The 17947-nt window shown below is 36.2% G+C and overlaps 17 non-coding genes across 17 annotated transcripts; all 17 read right to left on the minus strand.

The window, feature by feature from the left end:
* Positions 1-607: 607 nt before the first annotated feature.
* On the minus strand, positions 608-690 carry TRNAL-UAA (transfer RNA leucine (anticodon UAA)). Its single transcript has one exon. It is a non-coding gene; the product is annotated as a tRNA-Leu (tRNA).
* A 950-nt stretch (positions 691-1640) lies between these two features.
* On the minus strand, positions 1641-1723 carry TRNAL-UAA (transfer RNA leucine (anticodon UAA)). Its single transcript has one exon. It is a non-coding gene; the product is annotated as a tRNA-Leu (tRNA).
* A 949-nt stretch (positions 1724-2672) lies between these two features.
* Positions 2673-2755, minus strand: TRNAL-UAA (transfer RNA leucine (anticodon UAA)). Its single transcript has one exon. It is a non-coding gene; the product is annotated as a tRNA-Leu (tRNA).
* A 952-nt stretch (positions 2756-3707) lies between these two features.
* TRNAL-UAA (transfer RNA leucine (anticodon UAA)) lies at positions 3708-3790 on the minus strand. The gene has a single exon. It is a non-coding gene; the product is annotated as a tRNA-Leu (tRNA).
* A 949-nt stretch (positions 3791-4739) lies between these two features.
* Positions 4740-4822, minus strand: TRNAL-UAA (transfer RNA leucine (anticodon UAA)). Its single transcript has one exon. It is a non-coding gene; the product is annotated as a tRNA-Leu (tRNA).
* A 959-nt stretch (positions 4823-5781) lies between these two features.
* TRNAL-UAA (transfer RNA leucine (anticodon UAA)) lies at positions 5782-5864 on the minus strand. The gene has a single exon. It is a non-coding gene; the product is annotated as a tRNA-Leu (tRNA).
* A 952-nt stretch (positions 5865-6816) lies between these two features.
* TRNAL-UAA (transfer RNA leucine (anticodon UAA)) lies at positions 6817-6899 on the minus strand. Its single transcript has one exon. It is a non-coding gene; the product is annotated as a tRNA-Leu (tRNA).
* Positions 6900-7851: 952 nt separating this feature from the next.
* Positions 7852-7934, minus strand: TRNAL-UAA (transfer RNA leucine (anticodon UAA)). Its single transcript has one exon. It is a non-coding gene; the product is annotated as a tRNA-Leu (tRNA).
* A 952-nt stretch (positions 7935-8886) lies between these two features.
* Positions 8887-8969, minus strand: TRNAL-UAA (transfer RNA leucine (anticodon UAA)). Its single transcript has one exon. It is a non-coding gene; the product is annotated as a tRNA-Leu (tRNA).
* Positions 8970-9921: 952 nt separating this feature from the next.
* On the minus strand, positions 9922-10004 carry TRNAL-UAA (transfer RNA leucine (anticodon UAA)). Its single transcript has one exon. It is a non-coding gene; the product is annotated as a tRNA-Leu (tRNA).
* Positions 10005-10953: 949 nt separating this feature from the next.
* On the minus strand, positions 10954-11036 carry TRNAL-UAA (transfer RNA leucine (anticodon UAA)). Its single transcript has one exon. It is a non-coding gene; the product is annotated as a tRNA-Leu (tRNA).
* A 952-nt stretch (positions 11037-11988) lies between these two features.
* On the minus strand, positions 11989-12071 carry TRNAL-UAA (transfer RNA leucine (anticodon UAA)). The gene has a single exon. It is a non-coding gene; the product is annotated as a tRNA-Leu (tRNA).
* A 952-nt stretch (positions 12072-13023) lies between these two features.
* On the minus strand, positions 13024-13106 carry TRNAL-UAA (transfer RNA leucine (anticodon UAA)). Its single transcript has one exon. It is a non-coding gene; the product is annotated as a tRNA-Leu (tRNA).
* A 952-nt stretch (positions 13107-14058) lies between these two features.
* TRNAL-UAA (transfer RNA leucine (anticodon UAA)) lies at positions 14059-14141 on the minus strand. Its single transcript has one exon. It is a non-coding gene; the product is annotated as a tRNA-Leu (tRNA).
* A 952-nt stretch (positions 14142-15093) lies between these two features.
* On the minus strand, positions 15094-15176 carry TRNAL-UAA (transfer RNA leucine (anticodon UAA)). Its single transcript has one exon. It is a non-coding gene; the product is annotated as a tRNA-Leu (tRNA).
* A 944-nt stretch (positions 15177-16120) lies between these two features.
* Positions 16121-16203, minus strand: TRNAL-UAA (transfer RNA leucine (anticodon UAA)). Its single transcript has one exon. It is a non-coding gene; the product is annotated as a tRNA-Leu (tRNA).
* Positions 16204-17154: 951 nt separating this feature from the next.
* On the minus strand, positions 17155-17237 carry TRNAL-UAA (transfer RNA leucine (anticodon UAA)). Its single transcript has one exon. It is a non-coding gene; the product is annotated as a tRNA-Leu (tRNA).
* Positions 17238-17947: the final 710 nt, after the last annotated feature.

Genomic DNA, 17947 nt, shown 5'->3' on the forward strand with positions numbered 1-17947 from the left:
CATCAATCCACTTCTCTGTATGTTCAGTCTATGCTGAATGCCAGGAGGAAAGGATTCCATTTTGGAAGGGAGCATTGATGGAGGTACCTGGTTACGGGACAAAGAGTTATGGATTTCTTCATTTACTTTTCTTTTTCATGCCTTACAAATAGATGTTTGTCAAATCTAGGGATAAGTAGTAAAGAAATTAGTGAAAATCCTAAAAATTGCCAGTTTCCCTTTAGATTTGGTGTGAATATCTAGCAGGGCATTTAAAATTTCAATTCTTTAGCATTACAGATCTGTCTCTTACTGTGTTGAATTCAGAGTAATATGATGCTGTCAAGCAAAGTGGTGCACTTAGCATGTCTCTTTTTGGGTATGGATTTTGGCATGAAATAAAAGATAAAAGAGAAATTGCATAGGAAAGTTGATATTTCTGTATGATCTCAGAAATTTTACAGAAGCCTTTTTGGTTCGATTTAGACAAATAGTTGCAGCAAATATCTTTTGTAGTTTGTTTCTGAATTTGAAACGGTTTGAATAGAATCCGAATAACGAAAATTTTCCAAGGGATCAATAATATTTGGGATTGTTAAAACCATTAGTGTCACTTGAACACATCGTGTACCAGGAGTGGGGTTTGAACCCACGCGGACATTCGTCCATTGGATCTTAAGTCCAACGCCTTAACCACTCGGCCATCCTGGTGCTACACTTTTAAATGTTCACGGTGGATGGGGAGGGGGAGTCAGGATTCAGACTCTATATCATGGATCTATTTTCTAAGACAGTTAATGTTTCTCTTTATAGAGCAAAACATGACTAGTTCAAGAAATAAAATTAAAGGGGAGCTGTCACTTCTCCTAAATTGATGCATTTAAATGAGGCATTGAAAATCACCACTAACTTGTGTTAACCGTTTTTCATGAAATGCTCTGTTTTCTTTTAAGTGCATAATAAAGAGTTAGCAAATGACATCATAATCTACTTCAGACAAGGCAAAGCCAGGGATAGCATTGCTAATGTAGAGAAGAAAGCGAAACAGTGTTTCATCAATCCACTTCTCTGTATGTTCAGTCTATGCTGAATGCCAGGAGGAAAGGATTCCATTTTGGAAGGGAGCATTGATGGAGGAACCTGGTTACGGGACAAAGAGTTATGGATTTCTTCATTTACTTTTCTTTTTCATGCCTTACAAATAGATGTTTGTCAAATCTAGGGATAAGTAGTAAAGAAATTAGTGAAAATCCTAAAAATTGCCAGTTTCCCTTTAGATTTGGTGTGAATATCTAGCAGGGCATTTAAAATTTCAATTCTTTAGCATTACAGACCTGTCTCTTACTGTGTTGAATTCAGAGTAATATGATGCTGTCAAGCAAAGTGGTGCACTTAGCATGTCTCTTTTTGGGTATGGATTTTGGCATGAAATAAAAGATAAAAGAGAAATTGCATAGGAAAGTTGATATTTCTGTATGATCTCAGAAATTTTACAGAAGCCTTTTTGGTTCGATTTAGACAAATAGTTGCAGCAAATATCCTTTGTAGTTTGATTTCTGAATTTGAAACGGGTTGAGTAGAATCCGAATAACGAAAATTTTCCAAGGGATCAATAATATTTGGGATTGTTAAAACCATTAGTGTCACTTGAACACATCGTGTACCAGGAGTGGGGTTTGAACCCACGCGGACATTCGTCCATTGGATCTTAAGTCCAACGCCTTAACCACTCAGCCATCCTGGTGCTACACTTTTAAATGTTCACGGTGGATGGGGAGGGGGAGTCAGGATTCAGACTCTTTATCATGGATCTATTTTCTAAGACAGTTAATGTTTCTCTTTATAGAGCAAAACATGACTAGTTCAAGAAATAAAATTAAAGGGGAGCTGTCACTTCTCCTAAATTGATGCATTTAAATGAGGCATTGAAAATCACCACTAACTTGTGTTAACCGTTTTTCATGAAATGCTCTGTTTTCTTTTAAGTGCATAATAAAGAGTTAGCAAATTACATCATAATCTACTTCAGACTAGGCAAAGCCAGGGATAGCATTGCTAATGTAGAGAAGAAAGCGAAACAGTGTTTCATCAATCCACTTCTCTGTATGTTCAGTCTATGCTGAATGCCAGGAGGAAAGGATTCCATTTTGGAAGGGAGCATTGATGGAGGTACCTGGTTACGGGACAAAGAGTTATGGATTTCTTCATTTACTTTTCTTTTTCATGCCTTACAAATAGATGTTTGTCAAATCTAGGGATAAGTAGTAAAGAAATTAGTGAAAATCCTAAAAATTGCCAGTTTCCCTTTAGATTTGGTGTGAATATCTAGCAGGGCATTTAAAATTTCAATTCTTTAGCATTACAGATCTGTCTCTTACTGTGTTGAATTCAGAGTAATATGATGCTGTCAAGCAAAGTGGTGCACTTAGCATGTCTCTTTTTGGGTATGGATTTTGGCATGAAATAAAAGATAAAAGAGAAATTGCATAGGAAAGTTGATATTTCTGTATGATCTCAGAAATTTTACAGAAGCCTTTTTGGTTCGATTTAGACAAATAGTTGCAGCAAATATCTTTTGTAGTTTGTTTCTGAATTTGAAACGGTTTGAATAGAATCCGAATAACGAAAATTTTCCAAGGGATCAATAATATTTGGGATTGTTAAAACCATTAGTGTCACTTGAACACATCGTGTACCAGGAGTGGGGTTTGAACCCACGTGGACATTCGTCCATTGGATCTTAAGTCCAACGCCTTAACCACTCGGCCATCCTGGTGCTACCCTTTTAAATGTTCACGGTGGATGGGGAGGGGGAGTCAGGATTCAGACTCTATATCATGGATCTATTTTCTAAGACAGTTAATGTTTCTCTTTATAGAGCAAAACATGACTAGTTCAAGAAATAAAATTAAAGGGGAGCTGTCACTTCTCCTAAATTGATGCATTTAAATGAGGCATTGAAAATCACCACTAACTTGTGTTAACCGTTTTTCATGAAATGCTCTGTTTTCTTTTAAGTGCATAATAAAGAGTTAGCAAATGACATCATAATCTACTTCAGACAAGGCAAAGCCAGGGATAGCATTGCTAATGTAGAGAAGAAAGCGAAACAGTGTTTCATCAATCCACTTCTCTGTATGTTCAGTCTATGCTGAATGCCAGGAGGAAAGGATTCCATTTTGGAAGGGAGCATTGATGGAGGAACCTGGTTACGGGACAAAGAGTTATGGATTTCTTCATTTACTTTTCTTTTTCATGCCTTACAAATAGATGTTTGTCAAATCTAGGGATAAGTAGTAAAGAAATTAGTGAAAATCCTAAAAATTGCCAGTTTCCCTTTAGATTTGGTGTGAATATCTAGCAGGGCATTTAAAATTTCAATTCTTTAGCATTACAGACCTGTCTCTTACTGTGTTGAATTCAGAGTAATATGATGCTGTCAAGCAAAGTGGTGCACTTAGCATGTCTCTTTTTGGGTATGGATTTTGGCATGAAATAAAAGATAAAAGAGAAATTGCATAGGAAAGTTGATATTTCTGTATGATCTCAGAAATTTTACAGAAGCCTTTTTGGTTCGATTTAGACAAATAGTTGCAGCAAATATCCTTTGTAGTTTGTTTCTGAATTTGAAACGGGTTGAATAGAATCCGAATAACGAAAATTTTATAATTTTATATCAATAATATATGGGATTGTTAAAACCATTAGTGTCACTTGAACACATCGTGTACCAGGAGTGGGGTTTGAACCCACGCGGACATTCGTCCATTGGATCTTAAGTCCAACGCCTTAACCACTCGGCCATCCTGGTGCTACACTTTTAAATGTTCACGGTGGATGGGGAGGGGGAGTCAGGATTCAGACTCTTTATCATGGATCTATTTTCTAAGACAGTTAATGTTTCTCTTTAAAGAGCAAAACATGACTAGTTCAAGAAATAAAATTAAAGGGGAGCTGTCACTTCTCCTAAATTGATGCATTTAAATGAGGCATTGAAAATCACCACTAACTTGTGTTAACCGTTTTTCATGAAATGCTCTGTTTTCTTTTAAGTGCATAATAAAGAGTTAGCAAATGAAATCATAATCTACTTCAGACAAGGCAAAGCCAGGGATAGCATTGCTAATGTAGAGAAGAAAGCGAAACAGTGTTTCATCAATCCACTTCTCTGTATGTTCAGTCTATGCTGAATGCCAGGAGGAAAGGATTCCATTTTGGAAGGGAGCATTGATGGAGGTACCTGGTTACGGGACAAAGAGTTATGGATTTCTTCATTTACTTTTCTTTTTCATGCCTTACAAATAGATGTTTGTCAAATCTAGGGATAAGTAGTAAAGAAATTAGTGAAAATCCTAAAAATTGCCAGTTTCCCTTTAGATTTGGTGTGAATATCTAGCAGGGCATTTAAAATTTCAATTCTTTAGCATTACAGATCTGTCTCTTACTGTGTTGAATTCAGAGTAATATGATGCTGTCAAGCAAAGTGGTGCACTTAGCATGTCTCTTTTTGGGTATGGATTTTGGCATGAAATAAAAGATAAAAGAGAAATTGCATAGGAAAGTTGATATTTCTGTATGATCTCAGAAATTTTACAGAAGCCTTTTTGGTTCGATTTAGACAAATAGTTGCAGCAAATATCTTTTGTAGTTTGTTTCTGAATTTGAAACGGTTTGAATAGAATCCGAATAACGAAAATTTTCCAAGGGATCAATAATATTTGGGATTGTTAAAACCATTAGTGTCACTTGAACACATCGTGTACCAGGAGTGGGGTTTGAACCCACACGGACATTCGTCCATTGGATCTTAAGTCCAACGCCTTAACCACTCGGCAATCCTGGTGCTACACTTTTAAATGTTCACGGTGGATGGGGAGGGGGAGTCAGGATTCAGACTCTTTATCATGGATCTATTTTCTAAGACAGTTAATGTTTCTCTTTATAGAGCAAAACATGACTAGTTCAAGAAATAAAATTAAAGGGGAGCTGTCACTTCTCCTAAATTGATGCATTTAAATGAGGCATTGAAAATCACCACTAACTTGTGTTAACCGTTTTTCATGAAATGCTCTGTTTTCTTTTAAGTGCATAATAAAGAGTTAGCAAATGACATCATAATCTACTTCAGACAAGGCAAAGCCAGGGATAGCATTGCTAATGTAGAGAAGAAAGCGAAACAGTGTTTCATCAATCCACTTCTCTGTATGTTCAGTCTATGCTGAATGCCAGGAGGAAAGGATTCCATTTTGGAAGGGAGCATTGATGGAGGAACCTGGTTACGGGACAAAGAGTTATGGATTTCTTCATTTACTTTTCTTTTTCATGCCTTACAAATAGATGTTTGTCAAATCTAGGGATAAGTAGTAAAGAAATTAGTGAAAATCCTAAAAATTGCCAGTTTCCCTTTAGATTTGGTGTGAATATCTAGCAGGGCATTTAAAATTTCAATTCTTTAGCATTACAGACCTGTCTCTTACTGTGTTGAATTCAGAGTAATATGATGCTGTCAAGCAAAGTGGTGCACTTAGCATGTCTCTTTTTGGGTATGGATTTTGGCATGAAATAAAAGATAAAAGATAAAAGAGAAATTGCATAGGAAAGTTGATATTTCTGTATGATCTCAGAAATTTTACAGAAGCCTTTTTGGTTCGTTTTAGACAAATAGTTGCAGCAAATATCCTTTGTAGTTTGTTTCTGAATTTGAAACGGGTTGAATAGAATCCGAATAACGAAAATTTTATAATTTTATATCAATAATATTTGGGATTGTTAAAACCATTAGTGTCACTTGAACACATCGTGTACCAGGAGTGGGGTTTGAACCCACGCGGACATTCGTCCATTGGATCTTAAGTCCAACGCCTTAACCACTCGGCCATCCTGGTGCTACACTTTTAAATGTTCACGGTGGATGGGGAGGGGGAGTCAGGATTCAGACTCTATATCATGGATCTATTTTCTAAGACAGTTAATGTTTCTCTTTATAGAGCAAAACATGACTAGTTCAAGAAATAAAATTAAAGGGGAGCTGTCACTTCTCCTAAATTGATGCATTTAAATGAGGCATTGAAAATCACCACTAACTTGTGTTAACCGTTTTTCATGAAATGCTCTGTTTTCTTTTAAGTGCATAATAAAGAGTTAGCAAATGACATCATAATCTACTTCAGACAAGGCAAAGCCAGGGATAGCATTGCTAATGTAGAGAAGAAAGCGAAACAGTGTTTCATCAATCCACTTCTCTGTATGTTCAGTCTATGCTGAATGCCAGGAGGAAAGGATTCCATTTTGGAAGGGAGCATTGACGGAGGAACCTGGTTACGGGACAAAGAGTTATGGATTTCTTCATTTACTTTTCTTTTTCATGCCTTACAAATAGATGTTTGTCAAATCTAGGGATAAGTAGTAAAGAAATTAGTGAAAATCCTAAAAATTGCCAGTTTCCCTTTAGATTTGGTGTGAATATCTAGCAGGGCATTTAAAATTTCAATTCTTTAGCATTACAGACCTGTCTCTTACTGTGTTGAATTCAGAGTAATATGATGCTGTCAAGCAAAGTGGTGCACTTAGCATGTCTCTTTTTGGGTATGGATTTTGGCATGAAATAAAAGATAAAAGAGAAATTGCATAGGAAAGTTGATATTTCTGTATGATCTCAGAAATTTTACAGAAGCCTTTTTGGTTCGATTTAGACAAATAGTTGCAGCAAATATCCTTTGTAGTTTGTTTCTGAATTTGAAACGGGTTGAATAGAATCCGAATAACGAAAATTTTATAATTTTATATCAATAATATTTGGGATTGTTAAAACCATTAGTGTCACTTGAACACATCGTGTACCAGGAGTGGGGTTTGAACCCACGCGGACATTCGTCCATTGGATCTTAAGTCCAACGCCTTAACCACTCGGCCATCCTGGTGCTACACTTTTAAATGTTCACGGTGGATGGGGAGGGGGAGTCAGGATTCAGACTCTATATCATGGATCTATTTTCTAAGACAGTTAATGTTTCTCTTTATAGAGCAAAACATGACTAGTTCAAGAAATAAAATTAAAGGGGAGCTGTCACTTCTCCTAAATTGATGCATTTAAATGAGGCATTGAAAATCACCACTAACTTGTGTTAACCGTTTTTCATGAAATGCTCTGTTTTCTTTTAAGTGCATAATAAAGAGTTAGCAAATGACATCATAATCTACTTCAGACAAGGCAAAGCCAGGGATAGCATTGCTAATGTAGAGAAGAAAGCGAAACAGTGTTTCATCAATCCACTTCTCTGTATGTTCAGTCTATGCTGAATGCCAGGAGGAAAGGATTCCATTTTGGAAGGGAGCATTGATGGAGGAACCTGGTTACGGGACAAAGAGTTATGGATTTCTTCATTTACTTTTCTTTTTCATGCCTTACAAATAGATGTTTGTCAAATCTAGGGATAAGTAGTAAAGAAATTAGTGAAAATCCTAAAAATTGCCAGTTTCCCTTTAGATTTGGTGTGAATATCTAGCAGGGCATTTAAAATTTCAATTCTTTAGCATTACAGACCTGTCTCTTACTGTGTTGAATTCAGAGTAATATGATGCTGTCAAGCAAAGTGGTGCACTTAGCATGTCTCTTTTTGGGTATGGATTTTGGCATGAAATAAAAGATAAAAGAGAAATTGCATAGGAAAGTTGATATTTCTGTATGATCTCAGAAATTTTACAGAAGCCTTTTTGGTTCGATTTAGACAAATATTTGCAGCAAATATCCTTTGTAGTTTGTTTCTGAATTTGAAACGGGTTGAATAGAATCCGAATAACGAAAATTTTATAATTTTATATCAATAATATTTGGGATTGTTAAAACCATTAGTGTCACTTGAACACATCGTGTACCAGGAGTGGGGTTTGAACCCACGCGGACATTCGTCCATTGGATCTTAAGTCCAACGCCTTAACCACTCGGCCATCCTGGTGCTACACTTTTAAATGTTCACGGTGGATGGGGAGGGGGAGTCAGGATTCAGACTCTATATCATGGATCTATTTTCTAAGACAGTTAATGTTTCTCTTTATAGAGCAAAACATGACTAGTTCAAGAAATAAAATTAAAGGGGAGCTGTCACTTCTCCTAAATTGATGCATTTAAATGAGGCATTGAAAATCACCACTAACTTGTGTTAACCGTTTTTCATGAAATGCTCTGTTTTCTTTTAAGTGCATAATAAAGAGTTAGCAAATGACATCATAATCTACTTCAGACAAGGCAAAGCCAGGGATAGCATTGCTAATGTAGAGAAGAAAGCGAAACAGTGTTTCATCAATCCACTTCTCTGTATGTTCAGTCTATGCTGAATGCCAGGAGGAAAGGATTCCATTTTGGAAGGGAGCATTGATGGAGGAACCTGGTTACGGGACAAAGAGTTATGGATTTCTTCATTTACTTTTCTTTTTCATGCCTTACAAATAGATGTTTGTCAAATCTAGGGATAAGTAGTAAAGAAATTAGTGAAAATCCTAAAAATTGACAGTTTCCCTTTAGATTTGGTGTGAATATCTAGCAGGGCATTTAAAATTTCAATTCTTTAGCATTACAGACCTGTCTCTTACTGTGTTGAATTCAGAGTAATATGATGCTGTCAAGCAAAGTGGTGCACTTAGCATGTCTCTTTTTGGGTATGGATTTTGGCATGAAATAAAAGATAAAAGAGAAATTGCATAGGAAAGTTGATATTTCTGTATGATCTCAGAAATTTTACAGAAGCCTTTTTGGTTCGATTTAGACAAATATTTGCAGCAAATATCCTTTGTAGTTTGTTTCTGAATTTGAAACGGGTTGAATAGAATCCGAATAACGAAAATTTTATAATTTTATATCAATAATATTTGGGATTGTTAAAACCATTAGTGTCACTTGAACACATCGTGTACCAGGAGTGGGGTTTGAACCCACGCGGACATTCGTCCATTGGATCTTAAGTCCAACGCCTTAACCACTCGGCCATCCTGGTGCTACACTTTTAAATGTTCACGGTGGATGGGGAGGGGGAGTCAGGATTCAGACTCTATATCATGGATCTATTTTCTAAGACAGTTAATGTTTCTCTTTATAGAGCAAAACATGACTAGTTCAAGAAATAAAATTAAAGGGGAGCTGTCACTTCTCCTAAATTGATGCATTTAAATGAGGCATTGAAAATCACCACTAACTTGTGTTAACCGTTTTTCATGAAATGCTCTGTTTTCTTTTAAGTGCATAATAAAGAGTTAGCAAATGACATCATAATCTACTTCAGACAAGGCAAAGCCAGGGATAGCATTGCTAATGTAGAGAAGAAAGCGAAACAGTGTTTCATCAATCCACTTCTCTGTATGTTCAGTCTATGCTGAATGCCAGGAGGAAAGGATTCCATTTTGGAAGGGAGCATTGATGGAGGAACCTGGTTACGGGACAAAGAGTTATGGATTTCTTCATTTACTTTTCTTTTTCATGCCTTACAAATAGATGTTTGACAAATCTAGGGATAAGTAGTAAAGAAATTAGTGAAAATCCTAAAAATTGCCAGTTTCCCTTTAGATTTGGTGTGAATATCTAGCAGGGCATTTAAAATTTCAATTCTTTAGCATTACAGACCTGTCTCTTACTGTGTTGAATTCAGAGTAATATGATGCTGTCAAGCAAAGTGGTGCACTTAGCATGTCTCTTTTTGGGTATGGATTTTGGCATGAAATAAATGATAAAAGAGAAATTGCATAGGAAAGTTGATATTTCTGTATGATCTCAGAAATTTTACAGAAGCCTTTTTGGTTCGATTTAGACAAATAGTTGCAGCAAATATCCTTTGTAGTTTGTTTCTGAATTTGAAACGGGTTGAATAGAATCCGAATAACGAAAATTTTATAATTTTATATCAATAATATATGGGATTGTTAAAACCATTATTGTCACTTGAACACATCGTGTACCAGGAGTGGGGTTTGAACCCACGCGGACATTCGTCCATTGGATCTTAAGTCCAACGCCTTAACCACTCGGCCATCCTGGTGCTACACTTTTAAATGTTCACGGTGAATGGGGAGGGGGAGTCAGGATTCAGACTCTTTATCATGGATCTATTTTCTAAGACAGTTAATGTTTCTCTTTAAAGAGCAAAACATGACTAGTTCAAGAAATAAAATTAAAGGGGAGCTGTCACTTCTCCTAAATTGATGCATTTAAATGAGGCATTGAAAATCACCACTAACTTGTGTTAACCGTTTTTCATGAAATGCTCTGTTTTCTTTTAAGTGCATAATAAAGAGTTAGGAAATTACATCATAATCTACTTCAGACAAGGCAAAGCCAGGGATAGCATTGCTAATGTAGAGAAGAAAGCGAAACAGTGTTTCATCAATCCACTTCTCTGTATGTTCAGTCTATGCTGAATGCCAGGAGGAAAGGATTCCATTTTGGAAGGGAGCATTGATGGAGGTACCTGGTTACGGGACAAAGAGTTATGGATTTCTTCATTTACTTTTCTTTTTCATGCCTTACAAATAGATGTTTGTCAAATCTAGGGATAAGTAGTAAAGAAATTAGTGAAAATCCTAAAAATTGCCAGTTTCCCTTTAGATTTGGTGTGAATATCTAGCAGGGCATTTAAAATTTCAATTCTTTAGCATTACAGATCTGTCTCTTACTGTGTTGAATTCAGAGTAATATGATGCTGTCAAGCAAAGTGGTGCACTTAGCATGTCTCTTTTTGGGTATGGATTTTGGCATGAAATAAAAGATAAAAGAGAAATTGCATAGGAAAGTTGATATTTCTGTATGATCTCAGAAATTTTACAGAAGCCTTTTTGGTTCGATTTAGACAAATAGTTGCAGCAAATATCTTTTGTAGTTTGTTTCTGAATTTGAAACGGTTTGAATAGAATCCGAATAACGAAAATTTTCCAAGGGATCAATAATATTTGGGATTGTTAAAACCATTAGTGTCACTTGAACACATCGTGTACCAGGAGTGGGGTTTGAACCCACGCGGACATTCGTCCATTGGATCTTAAGTCCAACGCCTTAACCACTCGGCCATCCTGGTGCTACACTTTTAAATGTTCACGGTGGATGGGGAGGGGGAGTCAGGATTCAGACTCTATATCATGGATCTATTTTCTAAGACAGTTAATGTTTCTCTTTATAGAGCAAAACATGACTAGTTCAAGAAATAAAATTAAAGGGGAGCTGTCACTTCTCCTAAATTGATGCATTTAAATGAGGCATTGAAAATCACCACTAACTTGTGTTAACCGTTTTTCATGAAATGCTCTGTTTTCTTTTAAGTGCATAATAAAGAGTTAGCAAATGACATCATAATCTACTTCAGACAAGGCAAAGCCAGGGATAGCATTGCTAATGTAGAGAAGAAAGCGAAACAGTGTTTCATCAATCCACTTCTCTGTATGTTCAGTCTATGCTGAATGCCAGGAGGAAAGGATTCCATTTTGGAAGGGAGCATTGATGGAGGAACCTGGTTACGGGACAAAGAGTTATGGATTTCTTCATTTACTTTTCTTTTTCATGCCTTACAAATAGATGTTTGTCAAATCTAGGGATAAGTAGTAAAGAAATTAGTGAAAATCCTAAAAATTGCCAGTTTCCCTTTAGATTTGGTGTGAATATCTAGCAGGGCATTTAAAATTTCAATTCTTTAGCATTACAGACCTGTCTCTTACTGTGTTGAATTCAGAGTAATATGATGCTGTCAAGCAAAGTGGTGCACTTAGCATGTCTCTTTTTGGGTATGGATTTTGGCATGAAATAAAAGATAAAAGAGAAATTGCATAGGAAAGTTGATATTTCTGTATGATCTCAGAAATTTTACAGAAGCCTTTTTGGTTCGATTTAGACAAATAGTTGCAGCAAATATCCTTTGTAGTTTGTTTCTGAATTTGAAACGGGTTGAATAGAATCCGAATAACGAAAATTTTATAATTTTATATCAATAATATTTGGGATTGTTAAAACCATTAGTGTCACTTGAACACATCGTGTACCAGGAGTGGGGTTTGAACCCACGCGGACATTCGTCCATTGGATCTTAAGTCCAACGCCTTAACCACTCGGCCATCCTGGTGCTACACTTTTAAATGTTCACGGTGGATGGGGAGGGGGAGTCAGGATTCAGACTCTATATCATGGATCTATTTTCTAAGACAGTTAATGTTTCTCTTTATAGAGCAAAACATGACTAGTTCAAGAAATAAAATTAAAGGGGAGCTGTCACTTCTCCTAAATTGATGCATTTAAATGAGGCATTGAAAATCACCACTAACTTGTGTTAACCGTTTTTCATGAAATGCTCTGTTTTCTTTTAAGTGCATAATAAAGAGTTAGCAAATGACATCATAATCTACTTCAGACAAGGCAAAGCCAGGGATAGCATTGCTAATGTAGAGAAGAAAGCGAAACAGTGTTTCATCAATCCACTTCTCTGTATGTTCAGTCTATGCTGAATGCCAGGAGGAAAGGATTCCATTTTGGAAGGGAGCATTGATGGAGGAACCTGGTTACGGGACAAAGAGTTATGGATTTCTTCATTTACTTTTCTTTTTCATGCCTTACAAATAGATGTTTGTCAAATCTAGGGATAAGTAGTAAAGAAATTAGTGAAAATCCTAAAAATTGCCAGTTTCCCTTTAGATTTGGTGTGAATATCTAGCAGGGCATTTAAAATTTCAATTCTTTAGCATTACAGACCTGTCTCTTACTGTGTTGAATTCAGAGTAATATGATGCTGTCAAGTAAAGTGGTGCACTTAGCATGTCTCTTTTTGGGTATGGATTTTGGCATGAAATAAAAGATAAAAGAGAAATTGCATAGGAAAGTTGATATTTCTGTATGATCTCAGAAATTTTACAGAAGCCTTTTTGGTTCGATTTAGACAAATATTTGCAGCAAATATCCTTTGTAGTTTGTTTCTGAATTTGAAACGGGTTGAATAGAATCCGAATAACGAAAATTTTATAATTTTATATCAATAATATTTGGGATTGTTAAAACCATTAGTGTCACTTGAACACATCGTGTACCAGGAGTGGGGTTTGAACCCACGCGGACATTCGTCCATTGGATCTTAAGTCCAACGCCTTAACCACTCGGCCATCCTGGTGCTACACTTTTAAATGTTCACGGTGGATGGGGAGGGGGAGTCAGGATTCAGACTCTATATCATGGATCTATTTTCTAAGACAGTTAATGTTTCTCTTTATAGAGCAAAACATGACTAGTTCAAGAAATAAAATTAAAGGGGAGCTGTCACTTCTCCTAAATTGATGCATTTAAATGAGGCATTGAAAATCACCACTAACTTGTGTTAACCGTTTTTCATGAAATGCTCTGTTTTCTTTTAAGTGCATAATAAAGAGTTAGCAAATGACATCATAATCTACTTCAGACAAGGCAAAGCCAGGGATAGCATTGCTAATGTAGAGAAGAAAGCGAAACAGTGTTTCATCAATCCACTTCTCTGTATGTTCAGTCTATGCTGAATGCCAGGAGGAAAGGATTCCATTTTGGAAGGGAGCATTGATGGAGGAACCTGGTTACGGGACAAAGAGTTATGGATTTCTTCATTTACTTTTCTTTTTCATGCCTTACAAATAGATGTTTGTCAAATCTAGGGATAAGTAGTAAAGAAATTAGTGAAAATCCTAAAAATTGCCAGTTTCCCTTTAGATTTGGTGTGAATATCTAGCAGGGCATTTAAAATTTCAATTCTTTAGCATTACAGACCTGTCTCTTACTGTGTTGAATTCAGAGTAATATGATGCTGTCAAGCAAAGTGGTGCACTTAGCATGTCTCTTTTTGGGTATGGATTTTGGCATGAAATAAATGATAAAAGAGAAATTGCATAGGAAAGTTGATATTTCTGTATGATCTCAGAAATTTTACAGAAGCCTTTTTGGTTCGATTTAGACAAATAGTTGCAGCAAATATCCTTTGTAGTTTGTTTCTGAATTTGAAACGGGTTGAATAGAATCCGAATAACGAAAATTTTATAATTTTATATCAATAATATATGGGATTGTTAAAACCATTAGTGTCACTTGAACACATCGTGTACCAGGAGTGGGGTTTGAACCCACGCGGACATTCGTCCATTGGATCTTAAGTCCAACGCCTTAACCACTCGGCCATCCTGGTGCTACACTTTTAAATGTTCACGGTGAATGGGGAGGGGGAGTCAGGATTCAGACTCTTTATCATGGATCTATTTTCTAAGACAGTTAATGTTTCTCTTTAAAGAGCAAAACATGACTAGTTCAAGAAATAAAATTAAAGGGGAGCTGTCACTTCTCCTAAATTGATGCATTTAAATGAGGCATTGAAAATCACCACTAACTTGTGTTAACCGTTTTTCATGAAATGCTCTGTTTTCTTTTAAGTGCATAATAAAGAGTTAGGAAATTACATCATAATCTACTTCAGACAAGGCAAAGCCAGGGATAGCATTGCTAATGTAGAGAAGAAAGCGAAACAGTGTTTCATCAATCCACTTCTCTGTATGTTCAGTCTATGCTGAATGCCAGGAGGAAAGGATTCCATTTTGGAAGGGAGCATTGATGGAGGTACCTGGTTACGGGACAAAGAGTTATGGATTTCTTCATTTACTTTTCTTTTTCATGCCTTACAAATAGATGTTTGTCAAATCTAGGGATAAGTAGTAAAGAAATTAGTGAAAATCCTAAAAATTGCCAGTTTCCCTTTAGATTTGGTGTGAATATCTAGCAGGGCATTTAAAATTTCAATTCTTTAGCATTACAGACCTGTCTCTTACTGTGTTGAATTCAGAGTAATATGATGCTGTCAAGCAAAGTGGTGCACTTAGCATGTCTCTTTTTGGGTATGGATTTTGGCATGAAATAAAAGATAAAAGAGAAATTGCATAGGAAAGTTGATATTTCTGTATGATCTCAGAAATTTTACAGAAGCCTTTTTGGTTCGATTTAGACAAATATTTGCAGCAAATATCCTTTGTAGTTTGTTTCTGAATTTGAAACGGGTTGAATAGAATCCGAATAACGAAAATTTTATAATTTTATATCAATAATATTTGGGATTGTTAAAACCATTAGTGTCACTTGAACACATCGTGGACCAGGAGTGGGGTTTGAACCCACGCGGACATTCGCTCATTGGATCTTAAGTCCAACGCCTTAACCACTCGGCCATCCTGGTGCTACACTTTTAAATGTTCACGGTGGATGGGGAGGGGGAGTCAGGATTCAGACTCTTTATCATGGATCTATTTTCTAAGACAGTTAATGTTTCTCTTTAAAGAGCAAAACATGACTAGTTCAAGAAATAAAATTAAAGGGGAGCTGTCACTTCTCCTAAATTGATGCATTTAAATGAGGCATTGAAAATCACCACTAACTTGTGTTAACCGTTTTTCATGAAATGCTCTGTTTTCTTTTAAGTGCATAATAAAGAGTTAGCAAATTACATCATAATCTACTTCAGACTAGGCAAAGCCAGGGATAGCATTGCTAATGTAGAGAAGAAAGCGAAACAGTGTTTCATCAATCCACTTATCTGTATGTTCAGTCTATGCTGAATGCCAGGAGATAAGGATTCCATTTTGGAAGGGAGCATTGATGGAGGTACCTGGTTACGGGACAAAGAGTTATGGATTTCTTCATTTACTTTTCTTTTTCATGCCTTACAAATAGATGTTTGTCAAATCTAGGGATAAGTAGTAAAGAAATTAGTGAAAATCCTAAAAATTGCCAGTTTCCCTTTAGATTTGGTGTGAATATCTAGCAGGGCATTTAAAATTTCAATTCTTTAGCATTACAGACCTGTCTCTTACTGTGTTGAATTCAGAGTAATATGATGCTGTCAAGCAAAGTGGTGCACTTAGCATGTCTCTTTTTGGGTATGGATTTTGGCATGAAATAAAAGATAAAAGAGAAATTGCATAGGAAAGTTGATATTTCTGTATGATCTCAGAAATTTTACAGAAGCCTTTTTGGTTCGATTTAGACAAATAGTTGCAGCAAATATCCTTTGTAGTTTGTTTCTGAATTTGAAACGGGTTGAATAGAATCCGAATAACGAAAATTTTATATCAATAATATTTGGGATTGTTAAAACCATTAGTGTCACTTGAACACATCGTGTACCAGGAGTGGGGTTTGAACCCACGCAGATATTCGTCCATTGGATCTTAAGTCCAACGCCTTAACCACTCGGCCATCCTGGTGCTACACTTTTAAATGTTCACGGTGGATGGGGAGGGGGAGTCAGGATTCAGACTCTATATCATGGATCTATTTTCTAAGACAGTTAATGTTTCTCTTTATAGAGCAAAACATGACTAGTTCAAGAAATAAAATTAAAGGGGAGCTGTCACTTCTCCTAAATTGATGCATTTAAATGAGGCATTGAAAATCACCACTAACTTGTGTTAACCGTTTTCATGAAATGCTCTGTTTTCTTTTAAGTGCATAATAAAGAGTTAGGAAATTACATCATAATCTACTTCAGACTAGGCAAAGCCAGGGATAGCATTGCTAATGTAGAGAAGAAAGCGAAACAGTGTTTCATCAATCCACTTCTCTGTATGTTCAGTCTATGCTGAATGCCAGGAGGAAAGGATTCCATTTTGGAAGGGAGCATTGATGGAGGTACCTGGTTACGGGACAAAGAGTTATGGATTTCTTCATTTACTTTTCTTTTTCATGCCTTACAAATAGATGTTTGTCAAATCTAGGGATAAGTAGTAAAGAAATTAGTGAAAATCCTAAAAATTGCCAGTTTCCCTTTAGATTTGGTGTGAATATCTAGCAGGGCATTTAAAATTTCAATTCTTTAGCATTACAGACCTGTCTCTTACTGTGTTGAATTCAGAGTAATATGATGCTGTCAAGCAAAGTGGTGCACTTAGCATGTCTCTTTTTGGGTATGGATTTTGGCATGAAATAAAAGATAAAAGAGAAATTGCATAGGAAAGTTGATATTTCTGTATGATCTCAGAAATTTTACAGAAGCCTTTTTGGTTCGATTTAGACAAATAGTTGCAGCAAATATCCTTTGTAGTTTGTTTCTGAATTTGAAACGGGTTGAATAGAATCCGAATAACGAAAATTTTATAATTTTATATCAATAATATTTGGGATTGTTAAAACCATTAGTGTCACTTGAACACATCGTGTACCAGGAGTGGGGTTTGAACCCACGCGGACATTCGTCCATTGGATCTTAAGTCCAACGCCTTAACCACTCGGCCATCCTGGTGCTACACTTTTAAATGTTCACGGTGGATGGGGAGGGGGAGTCAGGATTCAGACTCTTTATCATGGATCTATTTTCTAAGACAGTTAATGTTTCTCTTTATAGAGCAAAACATGACTAGTTCAAGAAATAAAATTAAAGGGGAGCTGTCACTTCTCCTAAATTGATGCATTTAAATGAGGCATTGAAAATCACCACTAACTTGTGTTAACCGTTTTTCATGAAATGCTCTGTTTTCTTTTAAGTGCATAATAAAGAGTTAGCAAATGACATCATAATCTACTTCAGACAAGGCAAAGCCAGGGATAGCATTGCTAATGTAGAGAAGAAAGCGAAACAGTGTTTCATCAATCCACTTCTCTGTATGTTCAGTCTATGCTGAATGCCAGGAGGAAAGGATTCCATTTTGGAAGGGAGCATTGATGGAGGAACCTGGTTACGGGACAAAGAGTTATGGATTTCTTCATTTACTTTTCTTTTTCATGCCTTACAAATAGATGTTTGTCAAATCTAGGGATAAGTAGTAAAGAAATTAGTGAAAATCCTAAAAATTGCCAGTTTCCCTTTAGATTTGGTGTGAATATCTAGCAGGGCATTTAAAATTTCAATTCTTTAGCATTACAGACCTGTCTCTTACTGTGTTGAATTCAGAGTAATATGATGCTGTCAAGCAAAGTGGTGCACTTAGCATGTCTCTTTTTGGGTATGGATTT

Source organism: Pelobates fuscus, chromosome 2, assembly GCF_036172605.1.
Source record: "Pelobates fuscus isolate aPelFus1 chromosome 2, aPelFus1.pri, whole genome shotgun sequence".
Classification (NCBI taxonomy): domain Eukaryota; kingdom Metazoa; phylum Chordata; class Amphibia; order Anura; family Pelobatidae; genus Pelobates; species Pelobates fuscus.